This window comes from Manis pentadactyla, chromosome 6 (genome assembly GCF_030020395.1).
Source record: "Manis pentadactyla isolate mManPen7 chromosome 6, mManPen7.hap1, whole genome shotgun sequence".
Lineage (NCBI taxonomy): Eukaryota > Metazoa > Chordata > Mammalia > Pholidota > Manidae > Manis > Manis pentadactyla.
This window is the reverse complement of record NC_080024.1, coordinates 120045876-120060430: the sequence shown is the minus strand read 5'-3', so window position 1 is coordinate 120060430 and position 14555 is coordinate 120045876.

The following is a 14555-nucleotide window of genomic DNA, read 5'->3' as shown; positions in this document are numbered from 1 at the left end:
AACCACCCAGAGGAGAATCTGCCGGACGCGGACGCCATAGAGCTTCTTACCCTGAAGCAGTACCTGTGGACCCCGTTCGGAAGGATTGCTCGGGAAGGCGCCTCAGATGAGAAGGGTGAGTGGACCAACGAGCAAAGCAAATGTAGGAGTAGGAAAGGAGATAGCAAGCGGCTGTGGTGGGGATTTCTGTTTTGTCTGTCCGTCATAGTGTTCTTTGTTGTACTGTTTTGTTTTGTCAAAAATGTTATGAAAAGTTAGGGCGCCAGTGAAAGTTCGCGGGATAGCGACGAAGCCAGGAAAGTTCGCGGGAAAGCGACGAAGCCAGGAAAGTTCGCGGGAAAGCGACGAAGCAAGGAAAGTTTGCGGTATAGCGACGAATGCAGGTTAGCGATAAGAGTTCCCTTTACCCATAAACTTAGAAGTAGCCTTTTATCCTTTAATCGCTAACATGGGATCTGAAGAGTCTCGAATTAGAGTAGAAGAGCCTTTGAGAGCACTCCTGAGGGCCAACGGAACCTCATTAAAAACAAAAACCGCAAGGGCTTTCCTCCACACGGTGGAGAAGCATGCTCCGTGGTTCCTAGATGCAGGAAGAATCACTACCCCCGTGTGGGAAAAGTTAGGCGAGGATCTGCGCAGCGCAGATCGCAGGGAGCCGCTCCCGGCTGGGACGCTCCCCATATGGGGGCTGGTTAAGATCTGCCTAAAGGAGAATAAACCTAGTTGTAGAGAAGCCATAAGGGAGGGAGAGGAGATTCTTGAGGAAGTGAAAGAGGAAAGAGCCTCTGCGAGAGCATCTGAAAGTGGATCTACACAGGGGGGGTCCTCTGATGAGGAAGAGGACCAAGAATTATCAGGAGAAGAGTTAGAGGCTAGGGCTGCTCAGAGAGGACATCGGCCCACATTGTGCTCCTCACTGAGCTGACTGAGAATAAGCAGAGAGGAAGGAGAGACTAGCTCAGCCCCTCTCCCCAATAAGAGCAGTAAGGTAGAGGAGATTGTGCCAACCGCCCCAAATTATCCATTTTGCTCTCCAACCTATAGAGCAGAGCCACCCCTTTACCAGAGTTACTCATATTGTGGTGGCCAGGGGTGCCAAGAACAATTGGGCAAGGATAGATGGAGGGAATGGCTAACCATGGAGGGGAATGCAGCCTTCCCAGTAATAGAAGATCCAAACATCCAGCAAAGATACCATCAAGCCCTAGATTTTAAGCTTGTTAAAAGCCTAAAGGAAGCTGCCACCACCTATGGAGTGCAAGCAGCGTTCACTGTGGCCATAGTGGAGTCATAAGCCACTCAGAATCTAACACCAGATGATTGGGCTAATGTAGCCAGAGCATGCCTTACTGGAGTTCAGTACCTGCTATTCAAAACTGCGTGGGCAGAGCTTTCTCAAGACACTGCCCGGCGCAACGCTGCCGCAGGGAACAATCAGTGGAACCTGGAGATGCTAATGGGCACAGGACCTTACCTAGGACAGCATAATCAGATAAATTACCCTCCTGCTGTGTATATGCAAATAGCTACAGCAGCTGTCAAGGCCTGGAAATCACTCCAGGGCATTGGTGATTTACAGGGTCAATTATCTAAAGTACTCCAAGGACCAAATGAGCCTCATGCAGACTTCTTGGCAAGGTTGATGCAAACTGCAGGCCGTATATTTGGAGATGTTGACACAGCAATGCCCCTAGTAAAACAGTTGGCCTATGAGCAAGCAAATAGATGGTGCAAGGAGGCTATCAGGCCTTGGAAAAATAAAGATTTAAATGTGTACCTCAAAGTTTGCAGGGACATCAATGACACTGTAGTGCAAGGACAGGTAATGGCTGCAGCCATAACTCAGGGACTGCAAAATGCACGCAGCAGGGCTACCCCTTCTGGGGCATGCTTCTATTGCAAGCAGATGGGTCATTTAAAGCGAGATTGCCTGAAATAATGGCGATCGGAGGAGCCCTTGTGGGTTCCTCAGTGGCCCCTTACCAGAGAGAAAAAAGAAGCAGCCCACACATTAGTGCAAGAGCAAATTGCCGCAGGGCATCTTCAAAGTTCTACTTCCCCATGGAATACACCCATATTTGTCATAAGAAAGTAGTCAGGAAAATGGAGATTGCTGCATGATTTAAGAGCTGTAAATAATCAGATGATTCTCATGGGATCAGTGCAATTAGGTTTACCATTGCCTATGGCCCTGCCAAAAGATTGGAAATCAATTGTAATAGATATCAAAGATTGTTTCTTTTCCATCCCTCTTCATTCTGAGGACTGTAAAAAGTTTGCCTTCACTGTACCAGCCATCAACCACGATTGCCCAGATGAGCGGTATGAGTGGAAAGTGTTGCCACAAGGCATGGCAAATAGCCCTACTATGTGCCAGTTGTATGTGCATGAGGCCCTGGCAGAAGTTAGAAAAAAGTTCCCTGATGTAATTATCTATCATTATATGGATGATATTCTCTTATGTCATGAAAAGAATAGTAAAGTAGAAGAAGCCCTCTGCTTCTTGCAAGCACACTTTAAGATATGGGGTCTGGAACTAGCACCAGAGAAAATACAGGCAACTTGCACCAAACAGTATTTAGGAATTAAATTGGAAGATACTATTGCTAGGCCATTAAAAACAACCATAAGAACAGATCAATTAAAAACCCTTAATGATTTTCAAAAACTACTTGGAGATATAAATTGGGTAAGGCCATTCCTAAAGCTTACAGATGAAGAGCTCAGTCCATTATATGAGACACTGAAGGGCGATTCTGATTTATCATCTCGCGCTCTCTCAGTAAGCAAGCCAAGGAAGCCTTGAGCCTAGTCCAATCCCACTTACAGCTTGCCCAGGTAGATAGAATAGACTATGGCAAATTGCTATTCCTTATAGTGATACCCAGTAATAATAGCCCAACAGGGGTACTTTGGCAGGAAGGGCCAATTCTCTGGGTATATCTGGCCCACTCTCCAGGAAAAACATTAAGATGGTATCCTCAGAGTATAGCTGATTTGATCATCAAGGGAATCAGGACAGCTATAAAAACATTTGGGATTCCCCCAAACATAATAATAACGCCTTATACTGCTGAGCAGATTGAATGTCTTACTGCATGCTGTGATGCATGGGCTGTTGCTTACACCATCACCAATGCTTCCTTTGACAACCACTACCCAAAACATCCTTGGCTACAGTTCTGCCTCTCTAATCCCGTCATCTTTCCTAAAAACACAAGATGTAATCCCATACCCAAAGCCAAGGTGGTGTTCACTGATGGGTCAAAGAATGGCATTGGGACTGTGGTCACTGGTGACCAATCTTGGACATTCAGTTTTCCAACCACTTCAGCCCAACAAACAGAGCTGTTGGCTGTAGCACAAGCCTTTACGCTTTTCTCACAGGAACCTTTTAACCTTTTAGCAGATAGTCAGTATGTAGTGACTGCTGTGTCCATCTTAGAGAATGTAAGTTATATTAGCCAGTCTTCCCCCGTTGCCAACATTTTTAGAAAGCTACAACAACTAATATGGACTCGATCAGAACCTTTCTTTATTGGACATGTAAGAGCCCACACTTCCCTCCCAGGACCCATTGCTGAGGGAAACAGACGTGCCGATGCCCTGACCCGTGAGTTTAACATCTTAGCTCTATTTGACCCTGTAGAACAAGCTGCTCAATTTCACAAACAATTCCATGTCAATGCACATACCCTTCGCCTTAAATATAATATTACTAGAGACCAAGCAAGAGCCATAGTAGTCAGTTGCAAATGGTGTGTCACACTCCTACCCTCCATCTCAGAAGGAGTTAATCCAAAGGGGCTACTCCCCAATCACATTTGGCAAATGGATGTTACCCATATTCCAGAATTCGGTAAGATGAAATATGTCCATGTGTCTGTAGACACCTGCTCAGGCATCATTTTTGCCTCTTGCCATACAGGAGAAAAATCTAGAGATGTCATATCTCACTGCCTCCAGGCATTTTCGGCCTGGGGAAAGCCCAAACATTTAAAAACTGACAATGGGCCAGCATATACATCCCAATCGCTCCTCAGCTTTTTAAAAACAATGGATATCACCCACACCACGGGCATTCCCTACAACCCTCAAGGGCAAGGCGTGGTAGAGCGCGCCAATCTGACCCTTAAAAATGTTCTCTATAAACAAAAAGGGGGAATAGGGGCAGACTTCAGATCCCCCAGAGACAAACTTAACATCATATTGTTCATTTTAAATTTTTTGACATTGGACAAAGATGGCCACAGTGCAGCAGAGCGGCATAATCGCCGTTCCAGGCCTAAAGACATGCCCGCAGTTATGTGGAAGGATGTATTGGAAGGATCATGGAAAGGCCCGGATCCAGTGTTAATCTGGAGCCGAGGCTCTGTTTGTGTTTTCCCACAGGACCAAAACAATCCCATCTGGGTGCCTGAACGCCTGACACGGAGAGTGGCAAGACCAGAACCGGAAGTGCGAGATGCCGATGCCACTGATGCTCATCCTGCTACTGATTCTTCAGCAGGCGATAGCGGAACACAGAGAACTATGGGGTCTGGTGAAGGCTTGGCCTATTCCACTCCCGGTGACTGAAACTGCACATACCTTTCCTGCCTTTTTCTCTACCTATAGTACACTTAATCTCCCATATCTGCCTTTTGACAGCTCTATGTGTTACTGGCATTCCTTTCATAACCTCTCTAAAGCTGCCAATCTGTCCAGGAAATTAGGCAAGATGTTATCCACCAATTGGTCCAGTGAGTTTGATGTGCTCACCACTCAGCTACGGCTAGAAATATTGAATGTTAGTCCCCAAAAGTTAGAGGCGCTGTCTGTAGCTCAGTTTGCTGAAGCCGTGCTAAATGCCACCAAAGCCTGGTCAGGCATGGGTGTTCTGTTCCATGCAATGGCAACATCAGAAAGTGCAGGCGATGGCTCTGGTGCAGGCCATGGCAGCTATAGAAGAAGGCATCTCCCCTAGGGTGTAGCACAATATGTTGGACCAGTAATCAAAGACGGGTAAGATCAGGAGGTACGCATACCAACCTAAGACAGGGCGCAGACCTTAGTTGTCTGTTGCCTTATGACGGGTAAGGATGCTGCACCTCCCTGACAACCTAAGACAGGCATGGTCCCCGAGCCTCATTGTGTTAAAAAACAAAAAAGGGGGAGATGTAGGGGCCGGCCTACGGCCGAGGCTGAGTCCCACTATGGCTGAACACCGCCTTTCCACTCTAGTTGACCAATGCCCTAAGGTGGCGCACGCTTCCTGGGCGCCACCCTGCCTGGTTTGGTGGCATTAGCATAAGGAAGTTGCTCCTATAGGCTTGCATGATCTTGATCACCATAGGCCAGCTTCCTTTATATAAGGCATAAGCAGGAAAGAGACTCTCTCTCACTCTCTCACTCTCTCTCTCTCTCTCTCTCTCCCACTCTCCCACTCCCACTCTCTCAATCTCTGTCTCCCTCTCTCCCCTCTTTCTTCTTCTCATTCGCTCCCCCCGGCTGTTGCTTCTTCTCACTCACCTTCTCCCGGCCTTCCGAGCAACAATAAACAACTGAAGTGAACCAGGTCTGTGTACGTATCGCTGTCGTCACCGCCACAAGGGGCAAACGCGGTAGCAGATGACATGATACTGTACATAAAAAACCCTAAAGACTCCACCCCAAAACTACTAGAACTGATATCGGAATACAGCAAAGTTGCAGGATACAAAATCAACACACAGAAATCTGTGGCTTTCCTATATACTAACAATGAACCAACAGAAAGAGAAATCAGGAAAACAACTCCATTCACAATTGCATCAAAAAAATAAAATACCTAGGAATAAACCTAACCAAAGAAGTGAAAGACTTATACTCTGAAAACTACAAGTCACTCTTAAGAGAAATTAAAGGGGACACTAACAGATGGAAACTCATCCCATGCTCGTGGCTAGGAAGAATAAATATCGTCAAAATGGCCATCCTGCCCAAAGCAATATACAGATTTGATGCAATCCCTATGAAACTACCAGCAACATTCTTCAATGAACTGGAACAAATAATTCAAAAATTCATATGGAAACACCAAAGACCCCGAATAGCCAAAGCAATCCTGAGAAAGAAGAATAAAGTAGGGGGGATCTCACTCCCCAACTTCAAGCTCTACTATAAAGCCATAGTAATCAAGACAATTTGGTACTGGCACAAGAGCAGAGCCACAGACCAATGGAACAGACTAGAGAATCCAGACATTAACCCAGACATATATGGTCAATTAATATTTGATAAAGGAGCCATGGACATACAATGGCAAAATGACAGTCTCTTCAACAGGTGGTGCTGGCAAAACTGGACAGCTACATGTAGGAGAATGAAACTGGACCATTGTCTAACCCCATATACAAAAGTAAACTCAAAATGGATCAAAGACCTGAATGTAAGCCATGAAACCATTAAACTCTTGGAAGAAAACATAGGCAAAAACCTCTTAGACATAAACATGAGTGACCTCTTCTTGAACATATCTCCCCAGGCAAGGAAAACAACAGCAAAAATGAGTAAGTGGGACTATATTAAGCTGAAAAGCTTCTGTACAGCAAAAGTCACCATCAATAGAACAAGAAGGACCCCTACAGTATGGGAGAATATATTTGAAAATGACACATCCGATAAAGGCTTGACGTCCAGAATATATAAGGAGCTCACACACCTCAACAAACAAAAAACAAATAACCCAATTAAAAAATGGGCACAGGAACTGAAAAGACAGTTCTCCAAAAAAGAAATACAGATGGCCAACAGACACATGAAAAGATGCTCCACATCGCTAATTATCAGAGAAATGCAAATTAAAACTACAATGAGGTATCACCTCACACCAGTAAGGATGGCTGCCATCCAAAAGACAAACAACAACAAATGTTGGCGAAGCTGTGGAGAAAGGGGAACCCTCCTACACTGCTGGTGGGAATGTAAGTTAGTTCAACCATTGTGGAAAGCAGTATGGAGGTACATCAAAATGCTCAAAACAGACTTACCATTTGACCCAGGAATTCCACTCCTAGGAATTTACCCTAAGAACGCAGCAATCAAGTTTGAGAAAGACAGATGCACCCCTATGTTTATTGCAGCACTATTTACAATAGCTAAGAATTGGAAGCAACCTAAATGTCCATCAATAGATGAATGGATAAAGAAGATGTGGTACATATACACAATGGAATACTACTCAGCCATAAGAAAAGGGCAAATCCAATCATTTGCAGCAACATGGATGGAGCTGGAGGGTATTATGCTCAGTGAAACAAGCCAAGCAGAGAAAGAGAAATACCAAATGATTTCACTTATCTGTGGAATATAAGAACAAAGGAAAAACTGAAGGAATAAAACAGCAGCAGAATCACAGAACTCAAGAATGGACTAACAGGTACCAAAGGGAAAGGGACTGGGGAGGATGGGTGGGTAGGGAGGGATAAGGGGGGGAGAAGTAAGGGGGTATTAAGATTAACATGCATGGGGGGGTAGGAGAAAAGGGAGGGCTGTACAACACAGAGAAGGCAAGTAGTGATTCTACAAAATTTTGCTATGCTGATGGACAGTGACTGTAAAGGGGTTTATAGGGGAGACCTGGTATAGGGGAGAGCCTAGTAAACATAATATTCGTCATGTAAGTGTAGATTAGTGATACCAAAAACAAAGCAAAAAAAAAAAAAAGGGCAGTTTCTGTGTGGTAACCTCCAACGAGTTCTACACAAGGGTATAAAGGGCATATAAGAGTGTAGGCAAAGGGTCTGTTTGTGTTTATACAGAGGATCAAAGCCTAATTGGGCTACCCCGAAAATGAACTAAGATACGATATGAAAAAGATCTTCCAACATATGCACTCTCTGGAAGACTCATGCCAGAAGATGATCATCAAAAAACCCCAACAAAGATCCACGCACTGCTACAGCTGTAGATGCACTCATCCCACCAGCTCCTGGACTTGCCATGGGAATGAGGAAGGAGATATCTAAGCTGGCCTGTGCATACAGTAAAACAACAAATTTGACTGGATCTATACTGTTGGAACTCAACCAAGAATTTGGAGAAGTGCAAATTGTAGCACTCCAAAGTCTTACAACCTCAGACTATTTACTGTTAAAAGAACATATGGCATGTGAACAGTCCCCAGGAATGGGTTGTTTTAATTTGTCTGATTTCTCTCAGACTCTTCAAGTTCAGTTGGACAATATCCACCATATCATAGATAAGTTTTCACAAATGCCTAAGGTGCCTAACTGGTTTTCTTGGTTTCACTGGAGATGGCTGGTAATTACAGATATGCTTTGGTTATGTAACTATACTCCTATTATGTTAATGTGTGTGCGCAATTTAAGTAGTAGCTTAAAACCTATACATGCTGAAGTTACTCTACAAGAAGATATATCAAAGAAATAATCAATCTTCCCATGTTTTCTTCCGCCTGCTACTTCTATAGCTTTTCTTCTTCCTTCCTAATTACAGCCCTTAAATAGAATTCGTGCCTCATATCAAATTTACTGAGTATCATAATTCTTCCAAGTGGTAAAGATACCTCAAGACAAATGCTGGGCATAGAAGCCACAGGGCATAAATATGCAAAGAAGTAAAAAGCTAACCTTTTCAAACAATAAGGCTTCTCTCTCACTTACCAACTTTACATTTCCCTGTATGGCCCCGGAAGATGACTGATTAGCCAGAGACGGGTAAGATTCCTCAAGGGAGGAACAACCTAAGACAGGCACAGTCGCAGGGGGGCCATCAGGTGAGAAACTGGGGATCAACAGAGGTGAGGCTTAGAACCTCACCCCCCTGTTCTGAGAGAAATCTTCTGCATACGTGGATGTTTTATTGTCCTGGTCTAGCTTGGATTAACACATAGTCTACAGGCACACACCTGATCATCTACATTTGCTCTCTTACAACACTAAACTATGTTTTCTACCTTTATCTTGTATCTACCTACCACTTCAGCATTTTATTAAAAATCATAATAATAAAGAGAGAAATGTGGTATCCACATATAAATCAAGTATAAAAACCAAATGAGTATTCATATTTGAACTGACTGTTTAGAGTTCATAATGCATGAGCAAAACCGAAAGTTTCTGTGATGACTGCCCTAGTACTGTTCACTATGTAACTTATTCATTATGTAAGAATTTGTTCTCCATGTAAGAACTTGTTTGTTATGCCTCAGAAGATTGGAGACTGACGAAAATTAGGCTTGGGGTGGATTAATGATTGTGCATTGAGCATTGACTCCCCTATACAGAATTTTATTGTCGTTAACAACCATTTGATCAATAAATATGAGAGATGCCCTCACAAAAAAAAAAAAAAAAAAAGGACAGACTTCCAATGGTAAAATAAATAAGTAACCGGGATGTAATGTATAGCATAAGGAATATAGTCAAGATATTGTAACAGCTTGGTAGGGTGATAGCTGGAACCTATAATTATGTATATAAATGTTCTACCACTGTGTTGTACACTTGAAACTAATGTAATGTAATACTGTGCGTCAACTACCCTTCAATAAAAAATAATTATTAAAAAAAAAAAATAACTTGATCAAAAATGAAATCTGGTTGAAAACTGCATGAGTATTAAGATCACTTCCTGATTTTAGTATTTTACATTTGGAATTTTATAAGGTTAAGTTCCCCCACACCTTTCTATTCCTTTTTAAGGAAAAGATGAACCTCTTATAAGCTTCTTCATTCTTTCGAATGAACATCAGAATCAATTCACCGATTAAGAACACAGGGTTTTACTTTAGTAGAAGTCGTGCCTCATATAGAAAATTCCTGAGTATCATAATTCTTCCAAGTGGTAAAGATACTTCAAGACAAATGCTGGGCATAGTAGCCACAGGGCATAAATATGCAAAGAAGTAAAAAGCTAACCTTTTCAAACAATATTGCTTCTCTCTCACCAACTTTACATTTCCCTGTCTGGCCCTGGAAGATGACTGGTTAGCCAGAGACGGGTAAGATTCCTCAAGGGAGGAACAACCTAAGACAGGCACAGTTGCAGGGGGGCCATCAGGAGAAAAATTGGGGATCAACAGAGGTGAGGCTTAGAACCTCACCCCCCGTTTTAAGAGAAATCTTCTGCATCCATGGATGTTTTGTTGCACTTGTCTAGCTTGGATTAGTCTATAGGCACAGACCTGATCATCTAAATTTGCCCTCTTACAAGCACTACATTATGTTTTCTACCTTTATCTTGCATCTACCTACCACTTCAGCATCTTATTAAAAAAATAGTAAGGGAGAAATGTGGGATTCACATATAAATCAAATATAAAAATCAAACGAATAATCATATCTGACTTGTTTATAGTTCATGATGCGTGATCAAAACCGAAAGTTTCTGTGGTATGACTGCCCTTGCACTGTTCACCATGTAAGAACTTGTTCGTTATGCTTCAGCAGATTGGAGACTGTTGAGAAATAGGCTTGGGGTTGATTAATGACAGTGCATTGAGTCCCCTGTACAGAATTTTATTGTTGTTAACAACCATTTGATCAATAAAGGAGATGCCCTCTCAAAAAAAAAAAAGAACACAGGGTTCTTGGACACAGGTCTGCTCCTCAAAAACTGTGAGACTTTAAAACTGTGCTTAAAAAAGTGTGGGATCTAAACTCTGGGCCTGTTTTCCTTATGAAAACAGAAAACAGAGTTGTTCTGAGGATAAAAGAAATAACATGTAAAGGTTTTAGCGTAGATCCTGGTAAACACTCCAGTATTTATCAAATGACAAAGAGTAGTATTGTTTGCTAAAAAAATCCTCGTGGTACTCACTTTGAATCTATAAATTACAAAACCTGGCACATAATAAGCACTAAGTATACATTAGCAGACATACTACCAATAAAGAAGTTACTTAAAAATTCACGAGGATAAATGCATTAAACCTACAAATTGGGAGAATTCCTATCTTTACTCTGGTCAGTCTTCCCATCGTAAAATATGGTACTACTCTTGGTTCTGAGACTTAGGAATTAAAAAAAAACCTAGAACTGATTTTTTCCTCTGTTCCACAAGTGCTTAAAGGGGTAAAAAGGTCTAGAAAAGATGGAAACTCTTCACTCTCCTGGCAGATTCACAATGCATACTATCTTCTAAAGACAAAATGGTCATAGTAACTCATGTGGCTCTACTTAAGAGTCATGTGAATCACACTCTATTTCTGTAGTTCACTAAAGACATCAATTTTTAGATGCACCTGGTAATATTTTAGTACTAACAATGAAAAACTTACTAATTTGATATGAAACCTACATTTATAACATTTAAGATGCCTCTCAATTTCAGAGGTATTAAAATGTATTTAAAAAATCCATTGTAGAACAAGTGAATCATTAGAATTCAAGTGGAGAGGGATAAAATATCCCTTCACTGTAGTAAACAAAAATATACATATAAGACTACAATGTATTTGTAATTCTGAAATCAATACTCATGGTGCTATCACAGTCATGCATGGACACATAGAACAGAAAAGAATCTTGTCACCTGATGTGCATGTTCCCAGCTGAGGCTGAACAAAGAGACACTGTCTCTTAGCTCTCATACTATAAACAAATGTCCTTTTCATTGTCCACTAGTGCCACATTTTTTTGTATTTTTGTGCTTTTTGTTGATTTCATTTGAAATGATCCCTAAGCAGAGTGCTGCCTAGTGTCCCTAAGCACAAGGCTGTGATGTGCCTTTTGGAGAAAATACATGTTAGAGATGCTTCATTTGGGCATGAATTAGAGAGTGCTGTTGGTCATAAATTCATGTAAATGACACAACACATATTAAATTAGGTGTCTTTAAACAGAAAACACATGTACAACAAGAATATATTGTTAAGTTGAAAATGTTGTGATCACAGTCAATGGGCAGCACCAGTCTTCTAGTAAGCCCTACCTCAGCCATCGTTACATTTTTACAATACATTTCCTTATTTTTTAAGCCTGTTTGAATCAAGTTTTCTGTGCTTGCAGTAGAATACACAAATACAATCAAAAATAAAATTATATGGTCAATCCTTTTCTGTCTTTGGTCCTTTATCTTAAATAAAAATAAGTTATAAGGATAAACAAAATAGCCAGAAAAAAAAAAAAGATTATGTTGTGACCAGAGGACTGGACTATAACCCTGCCTTTTCCCTGGGTAATGGGAGGACTCTAACCCTGCGTTTCCCCTAGGAGTAATGGCTCAGCACTCACTAATTCAAGGGCCCCATGGCTTTACAGAACTGTGAATAACAAGAATCAACTGCATTTGACACCTAGAGCCTTTGCTTCTATTCTTTTGTAAACTGAATCACTTATGAAAAATACATAAAACACATAAAACTCTCAGACACACTTTTCGGTGGCTGTTTTAATTGGAATGTCTCCAGAAAATGTCTGCTATTGGTTTTAAGATAAGACTTCCTTCATCATGTTCAAGAGTATCTTCTAGTTTAGGTTTTCAGGTCACTCTGACATCTATTATAGACGATCATGTGAATTCTGTTTGCTGAGTATATTAATAAATTCGAAATACTTAACCATCCTTGCATTACCCAACATTATAATAGATTAAAACATATTATGAAATTTGATTTTCTATTATTTCACTTACAGTTTTCTACCTAAACTCATAAAACCTTAAACTTTAAGATACCAGATGTGTGGAAAATGCAGCTGCATTAAGATCCTATCTACTTTTTTGGAAGAAGGCAGGCAAGGGAAGCATACTGCAGCCTAGTGTGTTTTCTTTCACATGGCAGTATTCCCTTCATAGCTAATAGCAGCAATCAGTTCAAACATCTTTTTCTTCATACAATTCTTTTCACATAAAAATGAAATAATGATCAAATTTACTGAGTATCATAATTCTTCCAAGTGGTAAAGATACCTCAAGACAAATGCTGGGCATAGAAGCCACAGGGCATAAATATGCAAAGAAGTAAAAAGCTAACCTTTTCAAACAATAAGGCTTCCCTCTCACTTACCAACTTCACATTTCCCTGTATGGCCCCGGAAGATGACTGGTTAGCCAGAGACGGGTAAGATTCCTCAAGGGAGGAACAACCTAAGACAGGCACAGTCGCAGGGGGGCCATCAGGAGAGAAATTGGGGATCAACAGAGGTGAGGCTTAGAACCTCACCCCCCCTGTTCTGAGAGAAATCTTCTGCATACGTGGATGTTTTATTGCCCTGGTCTAGCTTGGATTAACACATAGTCTACAGGCACACACCTGATCATCTACATGTGCTCTCTTACAACACTAAACTATGTTTTCTACCTTTATCTTGTATCTACCTACGACTTCAGCATTTTATTAAAAATCATAATAATAAAGAGAGAAATGTGGTATCCACATATAAATCAAGTATAAAAACCAAATGAGTATTCATATTTGAACTGACTGTTTAGAGTTCATAATGCATGAGCAAAACCGAAGGTTTCTGTGATGACTGCCCTTGTACTGTTCACTATGTAACTTATTCATTATGTAAGAATTTGTTCTACATGTAAGAACTTGTTTGTTATGCCTCAGAAGATTGGAGACTGACGAAAATTAGGCTTGGGGTGGATTAATGATTGTGCATTGAGCATTGACCCCCCTATACAGAATTTTATTGTCATTAACAACCATTTGATCAATAAATATGAGAGATGCCCTCACAAAAAAAAAAAAAAAAAAAAAAGGACAGACTTCCAATGGTAAAATAAATAAGTAACCGGGATGTAATGTATAGCATAAGGAATATAGTCAAGATATTGTAACAGCTTGGTAGGGTGATAGCTGGAACCTATAATTATGTATATAAATGTTCTACCACTGTGTTGTACACTTGAAACTAATGTAATGTAATACTGTGCGTCAACTACCCTTCAATAAAAAATAATTATTAAAAAAAATAAAAATAAAAAAAAAATAAAAAAAAATGAAATAATGACCTGTAGTGGAATAAACTCAATCTAGTACCCACTGTGGTTTAATCCTAACATTTAAATTGTGTTATTAGAATGGTTTCAAACTGCAAAATATCTAAATGTTAACTCTCAAAATAAACCAGTGAAAAATCTGTTACATTTTGACATTTGAACTTAAAAATCAAAATGAGCTTCCAGCGCGCACACACACGCACACACACACACCCACACACACACACACACACAAATGCTCTTGCTACATCTCAATTTATGTAACCTTGTAACAGGGCCTAAACCTTCTTTTTAGATAATGATATTTGCAGAAAAGTTCCTTCTCATTTAAAAAATAAAATAAAACTCCACATGCGTGATTAAATGAAAATACAGATTAAGTTCTCTTCAACCCTTAAAGTTAGGGTTTCCCCTTAACATATTAACAAATGATAGTAAGCTTTGTAAGGAATTGTACATACAGAGAGGTATTTTTCTCTCAGCTTAACACATTAAAACAATTTTTAAAAATTCTTATTAACAACTGGAAAGAATCCAGTTTTGCTGTCAAATAAAGTAGGTTTTTTCCTTTTGTACTAGGACTCCTTGTAAAGGTACTTGATAAAGGAGCCACTGACAGGTAC